The following is an 8,296-nucleotide window of genomic DNA, read 5'->3' as shown; positions in this document are numbered from 1 at the left end:
GGCTTCAGTGCCCCCGGGCCGGACTGGACCATCTGGGGAGCGGGGCATCCACCCCGGGGATATCCGGAATGGGGGGAGGGGAGATACCCAGGAGTCAGGGATCTTCAAAGCGCGATCGGACCCCAGGCGCCAAATGTCCGGGCTGGACACAGAGGGGCGCGCAGCCGCGCTTCCCGGAGTCTCGAAGGAGCTGGAGGGCTCGCAACTCACGTGTCTCTCTCCGAAACCTGCAGCCCGTCTAGTGTGCGGGGGCCTGCTCCCCTTTCAGGGTCTCTGGTGAATAGGCGCCCCCCCCCCCAAGCTGCTCCAGTCCGGATCCCAGCTGTGTGTTTGGCCTCCATTCTCCTCCCCCAAGGCTCTGTGGCGGGGGGGGGGGGACCATAAAGAAAGGCCGGGTCTCCGTGTCTCGCCCAGCCTGCGCTGCAGGGGCTGCTCACAGGCGCTATCCCGCTACTGAGCAACACGGGAGCTTTGACCTGCTCCCTTCCGACCTGGGCTGGTTCGCTCCTCCTAAGGCAACCTGGGGACCCCCGGCTCCCCAGGGACCCCCATGTCGATGCAGCCCTCAGCACAGACACCGACTCAGCACAGCCCCCTGCAGCCCAGACCTCCTGAGTTCAAATGATCCGCCGGCTTCAGCCTCCCTGGGAGCTGGGATCCCAGGCACCCGACTCAAGGTTCAAGCTCTGCGGTTTGAGGCGCTGGCCAGAGCGGGCGCCAGGGAGCTGCGCTAATGCCGCTCCCCGCACATGATCTAAGGTGCCCCGGGTGTTTCGGGGGCTCCATTCCCATCGGTCACACTGGGCGCACTGGGGGGAGGGGACCTGCCCCACCCGCACACACACACACAGGCTGGTGCTTCTTTTCCCAGCGCTGCTGGAGGCTGAGGCTGGAGGCGTCCGCAGTTCAGGGGACCCTGCTGGGCCACGTTCGGCCTCGACACGGTCACTGCTGGGAAGTTTTAGGGCCGGGGAGAGGGGAGCCGGGTCAGAAATGGAGCAGGTCAGAGCTCTGGGCGGGGCGCACTGAGAGCGGGGAGCCCCTGGGACTAGCTGAGGCTGAACCAGACCCGGTCTGTGTTGATACCGTCGCGCGCTCCATTCTGAGGGCTGGGCCCAACCCTCTCCCCTCCCCCCCATGGCCCGTGTTCCAAGGGCAATGCCAAGGGAGATGCCAATACCACATGGCGCCTGCGCTCGGTTCCACTGGACAGAGAGTTCAAGGTGCAGCCTGGCTTTGGTAGCCAGCCGGGCGCCATGGCAGGTGTTTGTGATCCCAGCGCCCGGGAGGCTGAGACCGGTGGATCGCTTGAGCTCCGGAGTTTTGGGCTGCTGGGGACTGTGCCAAGTGACTGTGCCAAGTGAGTGTCCTCACTCAGCGGGCGGCTCTCAGCCGGAATGTCACCCCTAGAAATGTGCCGCCCCAAGTATGTGCTTGCTTTTCTGGTGCTTACAGTCGGCCCAGGTTCTAGGAGATAGGCATCTCTATTGATTTATTTAAAGATCCACATGATGGCAGCAAAACTTCACGTCTGAGCATGACGCTGGAATCCGGAGTTAAAATCCCCATTTATTCCGATTACCTTCAAAAGGAGGGTGACAGGCCAGGGGCTGGAGCGGAGATCCTGGTGCCAGTTCGAGGTTACACCCCTGCTCTGTCCACCCAATGTGACCCACCTCCAGTGAATGCAATAAAAGCTCTTGGGGGGGGCTCATCCAGATCTCCTCTGAGAACCAGAGGCACCCAGCAGAGAGGGGCCGGCCTCTGTGCCCTGACCCCACTCCCTAGCAGAAATTCTGGGGACTCCAGGCAGAAAGAAAGTGGAGGGGACCCCACTTGCTTCAGCCCAGGGTCCCACCGCACTGCAATCCACTTCTGCCTACTCCTAGTGCCACTCTCTGTCCTCCCATCCTGGTGCCCCCCAAAACTCCCTCCCTGCATTTCCAGCCTCTTATCTCCCCACCCCTTGTGTCCATGCTCTTCCCATGAGTAGGTTCCCCCATTCCCAGCCCCCACTGCTCCCCGTGCCCCCCAGTACTCACCTCAGGTCACCCTCAGAGGGGTGCTCCCCAGGCTGCCGTGTCTCACCACACACAAAGTTCAGTAAAGGAAAATCCCTTCTTCCGTGGGGCAGGAACAGCCCAATAAAGTGTTGTTAAACTCCTGCTCCTTGTTCCCAGCTGTCTCTGTTCTAACGTGAGTTCCCCTTAGGGGAGGGTTTCTGTGAGCCCAGCAGAACAGCCCCAGCAGCTTATTCCACAGCTGTGATGTTTGAGAGGGACTAGCTGGAGAGACAGGACTTTGTACCAGGTGGGAATAGGAGACACAGCGACAGTCTGTCTAAACGACACCCCTTTTCCGAGAAAGGGATGCGGTCTAGGCTCATCGAAACTGAAAATGAAGCTGGCATCTGAATACAAATACCAGGTTAATGGGCAGTGCTATGCACAAGGTGTGTCCCATGAGCTTGGACGCTGAATGGGGCTGGGCTTCAGGCACCGTGTCCCCTGGGACGACTGACCGTCTCTCTGTGTTCTGTACAGATGGACCAGCTGTCGGAGGGAGGGGGACTGGACCAGCTGTCGGAGGGAGGGGGACTGGACCACCTGGGATAGCCTCCCGCACCCCACATTTCCTAGGGCCCCCGCGTCCCATGGCCAAGTCCCAGCGACAGCACCTGGGGGTACTCTGAGTGCTGCACCAAACCCTGCAGGGCTAGGTTTAGGAGGAGCCACGGCTACCGCAGGAGAGCTGCTGGGACCTGCTTGCCTAGGGCCACTCACGCAATGACTTCCTCTCCCTTGTGCAGAGCATGCTGCCCTCTCCCTCTCCAGCCTCTGCTCCCACTCCAGCTGTCGCTCCTCCTCCCACTCCCACTTCTCCCCACCTTCCGCATCCTGCCGAGGCCCCCACAGCCATGGTGGTGGGATCCACAGAGTCCAGCACCCCTCCCAGACCCAACCCTGAGCCTCTCCTCCCCCTTCCTCTCCCTTCCAGCTCCTTCCTCCCTCCCTCAAGGTTCTCAGCACCCTCCTTCTTCCACCCTCTCTCCTCCCCTCTCCCAGTCTCTTTCTCCAGCCTCGCCTCAGTTTTGTTGACCCCAGAGTAAAAATGCAGAAGGTTTTCAGAAGAAAAGTGCCCTTTCTTTTTTCATCAAGAAAAGAGGGCAGGGAGGCATAAGGGCTGGGTCAGCAGTGAGCGGTGAAGCTGAAGCCCCCAGAAGATGGGGAGAGAATCACTGGTACCCCAGGGAGAAGCTCTCCCTCAGGGCCACCTGGATGCACCTAGCACCTGCTCATATGCCCTGCCTTTGTGCTCAGCCTCTACCCTGGCAGGAAGGCCTCCCCCTTCCCTTCACACATGTTGTGCAATACCCAGCACGTAGCCATCACACACGGGAGGTTGTGCTCCCTCAAGTCCAGGCAGGTGAGGAGGCATCTGAACTGCGCCTTTAAGCATCCAAAGGTGCGCTCAACAACTGTGTGTGTCCGGCTCAGCCTGGCATTGAACACTGCTCAAGAGGGGATGAGGTGGCCGGTGTAGGGCTTCATGAGCCACGGCTGTAGGGGATGGGCCACTTCCTCCACCCGGCAGATGGGCATGTTCACGAACCCCAACCTGCTGGTGCCATCAGGGAAGAAAGTCCCCAGGTGCAGCTTCTGGAACATGCATGAGTTACGGATCACACCTGTGTCACACGCCTTCCCCAACCACCCTACTGAGATGTTCATGAACTGGCCCTGGTGGTCAGTCACGGCCTGCAAGACCACCAAGAAGCATTCCTTGTGAGATAGGGTAGATAGAGGTTTAGGGATGGAAGGCTGCATGGACGGACGGGTGGATGGGAATTGGAAGATTAGATCTGGTTGCAGCTAGAACTTCTTCAAACCCCTCCCCATTTTTCCAGACGCAGTGGCGTCAGGACTAAGGACAAGTCACGGCACAAGTTCCTTTTCTCCTCTGAGTAACTTTTGTGCCCCTTCCAGCCAATGGGGAAACCTCCCACTTCGAGGGGTTCAGGTCCCACCTACACCCCCAGATCCTCACTGTGGATAACATCACTGAACCCAGGAGTCTTAGCACCCACCCAAGAGCATTAACCACCAGCCCAGCCTCCCCGTCCGCTCCTGGCATGGGCAGGTCCAGCCGCTGCTCTGGTGGGCAAAGTTGGATGCATCAATGTCTGGATCTTTTGCAACTTGCCTTTATTACTGGCTGGCTGTGGAGTAAGTAGCAAAGCAAGGGAGCTGAGCGAAATGCAGCCGGGCAGGGGACTGGGGCAGTAGAGGATCAGGGCTGATGTTTGATCGGCAGCAGATCAGAACAGATGTCCCAGAGTTCTCTTCAGCTGGACTGGCTGCGTCCCGGACCGGGTGTGTTTGGAGTGAGCGGTGGATGCTCCAGGGGCCAGCATGGAGGGAAGGCCCAGAGAGGGCAGGGCCGGGGGCGGTTCCAGCGGGGATGTGCAGGTGGACATTACGGGAAGGATCTCACACAATCCGTAACTCGCCCGGCTCACACCGGGGAGAGCAGCAACCTGCCGGGTCCACACCAGGGTTTGGCTCCTCACGAACATGGTCCAGCTGCTCCCTAGCCAAGGGGCAGAACCCGGCCCTGAACCTGGATCTTTAGTCTCCTGAGGCGTTGGGCACGACCAGAACAGAAGAGTGGCTGGGGGAGGGGACTGCAGCTTGCAAGGGGGAGGAAACTCAGGCTGGGATGTGGGGCATTGAGCCCCATTGCCGATGAAGCCTGACACCTGGCACTCTCCAAGGCACAGGAGCGAGGCAGAGCCGGGCTGTGCAGTGACCCCTGGGGGGACTCAGGCCTGAAGCTGACTCATTTCATCCTGGATCCAACTGATAAAAGCGGAGACTCTGGTGTACATGCCAGGGATTTTCCCAGCGATGAATAGCCGGGAGACCATTCCCTGGGCTTTTCCATCGCACACCAGGGGGCCGCCGGAGTCGCCCTGCAGAACAAACCAGGACATGGATCCTCCACCCCCACCTCCACACCATCCCCTAGTTGGGTCCCGGGAACCAGCCATCATTGACAGAAGCCTCTGACTCTGGGGAGGAGCTGGGATTTGCAGCCAGCCCAGAGAGCTCCCGGCTCTGTTCCCCATGGGATCCCGTCCCTGTGTACTCACCGGCCCCACGGCTGGCGGTTCTCAGCATCAGGACCAGGATCTGCATGAGCACCAATATCTAGGGAAATCAGCAGGCCTTGAGTCTGAACCCTGGGGGATTTATAGGGCCAGCAGCAAGATCTCCAGCTGTGGGCCAATCGGACCTTGCAGGGACCCTTAGGGTACATCTAGACTACCGCGTTTTGTTGACGGAAGTTTTGTCGACAGATACTGTCGACAAAACTTCTGTCGACAATTTGCGTCCAGACACATGGTGTTCTGTCGACAAAGCAAGCCGCTTTGTCGACAGAACTCCGTAGTCTGGACGCAGTGTTACAGGCAATAACACCTTCTGTCGACAGAGTTTGTCGACAGAAAGTGTTATGCCTCGTAAAATGAGGTATACCAGCGTCGACAAAACCGCGGAGTTCTGTCGACGTTATGTCGACAGAACTCCGCGATAGTGTAGACGCTGGTATTGTTTTGTCGACAAAAGTCCACTTTTGTAGACAAAACTAGGTAGTCTAGACACACCCTTAGAAACCTCAGCATCAGGCTGCTGACAGGTGGGGGGCAGGGTTTAGACACAGGAGAGCCTGGGAGGGCAAAGCCCCACCTCCTAGCACCCAGCCCCACAAAAATGGGAGCAGAGGTAGCTTTTCTGAAGATCTTTGGTGATACTAGGTCCTTCTCTGCTGGGCTCTGCTGTCCCTCCTGCCCAGCTCTCCTTTGGACCGGGGTGTGTGTATCCATCAGGATGCTGCCTCCTCGCTGGGCGTGCGCGGAGAGTCATGACAACCAATCAGCAGCACGCCTGGGAAATGTTTAAAAAGTGCCTGGCCGAATGTCCCCCCAAAACGCCCCTAAAACCACAACCCACTGACATGCCAGCAGGACAGAGAGGTGTGGTCGGTTGGGTGGAGGGGTCGCTAACATCCCATTGACCCACATCTGCCCAGATCCCGGGCAGGAGTTGAGGGCTCTGGCTGAGGAAGGAAACTGGGAATGAGGATTTTGGGGTGTAGCAAGGTGCTCTGGGCTGGGATCGAGGGGGTCAGAAGGTAGGAAGAGAACTGAGGGGGGGGGGGGCTGGTGTTTGTGAGAGGGAAGGCTCTGAGTAGGGTCCGGCTGGGGATTGGGAGTTTGGAGTGTAGGACAGGAAACAGGACTGGGATCCAGGGGTTCAGAAGGCAGGAGGGGCATCAGGGATAGGGAAGGAAGTTAGTGCCGAAGATGGGATCCAGGTGTTGGGATCCAGCAGAATGTACCTCAGTCCCCCACTAGCTCCACCCCTGCAGCGCCCATTGGCCGTGGTTCCTAGCCAATGGGAGCGGTTCCTCCGGCTGCTCTAACGTGTACAAACCACGTGTTTTTGTTGAAACTGGAGACCTGGTCACTCTGGAGGGGTGGGTGGAGATCAAGCCTTTGTAGGGCTCCCCCCAGCTGATGGATATCCCCCTCACCCTGCTTGGCTTCATCTTCTGGTGCCTGCTGAGCAATAAGGGTGGGCTAGAGGGATCCAGGATGGGGGATCCTGTCTGCCCCCTCCCCTCTGACACTTCATCATTAACCACCCACCCAAATGTCCACTCGCAGCTCTCCTGCTGCATGGCTGGCTACTGCCTGGCTGGAGGGAGGGGGGGGGCTGGGAGACAATATCTCCTTGGAGGAAATAGCCCCATGGGCAAGTCCCTTTGGGATGGGGCAACCTCACCTGAGCATGAGACACCTGCCTGGAGCCCAGCTCACCTGGTGCCAGGCGCATCTTCAGTGCCAGCATCTAATTGGTGGAGAACGCGGGTGCTGGCTTGGCTCAGTTCCCCCCTTCCTAGCCAGGTCACATCTCAGAGCAGTGAGCAGGGGATGGGGAACAGACTGCAGGTTCCTGGCGTCTGGCCATGAAGCCCAGGGCAGGCATTCCCCCGGAGGGTGGGGAAGAAGAGCCGGCCAGCTGGTGGAACCACAGGCGGTGCAGATACCAGACATGAGAAGAGGCCATCGCTCACCTGGCATCCTTGTCAGGTACCAGCTCAGGGTCCCAACTCCCAGGGAAGCGAGGAGGCAGCCAACTACGATCACCCTGTGGGCTGGGAATCTGGAAATGCCCCGAGACAGACTGAGCTATGGACTCCCTCCCCCTAGTCTTTGTGTCCTCCCCTTCCTCTTCCTCCTGCTCCCTGGGCTAGCATCCCCCTCCCACACCGGTCTGCTCCATCCAGTAAGTCATGTGGCTGTCCTGCAACTCTACCCCCTCCTCTTTGCCAGACCCCAACCTGCTCTCTGATTCCTCCCCCTCTGAGCCAATCAAAGACCGTCGCCACCTCCCCCTCCCCCAATGGTGGATTGTCCACTGGGCCACCGGCACCTATCCCCAGTCCACCTGGTAATTGGGGCTCCCATGTGCCCCAACCCACTCCAGCCATGCAGGCTCTTGCTTGGGAGCAGGGTGGGGATGTGTGGGGCTCATCCAGAGCTCCATCTGAGGACCAGAGGCACCCAGCAGAGAGGGGCCAGCACCTTTGCCCTAACCCCACTTCTTGGCAGGAGTTCTGGGGACTCCAGGCAGAAGGGAAGGGGAGAAGATCCCACTTGCTCTGGTGCAGGGTCCCACAGTACTGCAATCCACCTTGGCCTCCCTGTAGTGCCACCCTCTGTCCACCCATCCTGGTGCCCCCCAAACCTCCCTCCCTGCCTTTCCAGCCTCTCATGCTCCCACCCCTTGTGTCCATGCTCCTTCCATGACTAGGTGCCCCATTCCCAGCCTCACCCCAGTGCTCCCCGTGCTCCCCAGTACTCACCCCAGGTCACGCTCAGGGGGGTGCTCCCCAGGCTGCTGTGTCTCACCACACACAAAGTTCAGTAAAGGAAAATCCCTTCTTCCGTGGGGCAGGATTAGCCCAATAAAGATTCAATAAACTCCTGCTCCTTGTTCCCCATGTTAGAACACAGACAGAGAATTCCCCTTCGTGGATGGTTTCTGGGATCTCAGCAGAACAGCCGTGAGCTTCAGTTTTGCTTTGTGTAGCTCCTTAAGTTTAACGGTATGAATAATAGAAGGGAGGGAGTTTTTGGATCTTTACCCCTGCTGGGCATACAGCCAAGGCAATGAAAAAAGCTGGTTTGTTCCTAAATATCTTACAGCCACTTAACAGGAGTGAGTTTCAG

General features: G+C 58.8%; 1 non-coding gene across 1 annotated transcript; it reads right to left on the bottom strand.

Annotated features, from left to right (window-relative positions):
* Positions 1 to 385: 385 nt before the first annotated feature.
* LOC149521179 (signal recognition particle RNA) lies at positions 386 to 672 on the bottom strand. Its single transcript, XR_016348118.1, has one exon.
* Positions 673 to 8,296: the final 7,624 nt, after the last annotated feature.

This window comes from Pelodiscus sinensis, chromosome 30, assembly GCF_052426305.1.
Source record: "Pelodiscus sinensis isolate ZL-2025 chromosome 30, ASM5242630v1, whole genome shotgun sequence".
In the NCBI taxonomy this organism is placed as follows: domain Eukaryota; kingdom Metazoa; phylum Chordata; order Testudines; family Trionychidae; genus Pelodiscus; species Pelodiscus sinensis.
Note: the sequence above shows the minus strand (reverse complement) of the source record. Positions and strands in the feature narration are given on the sequence as shown.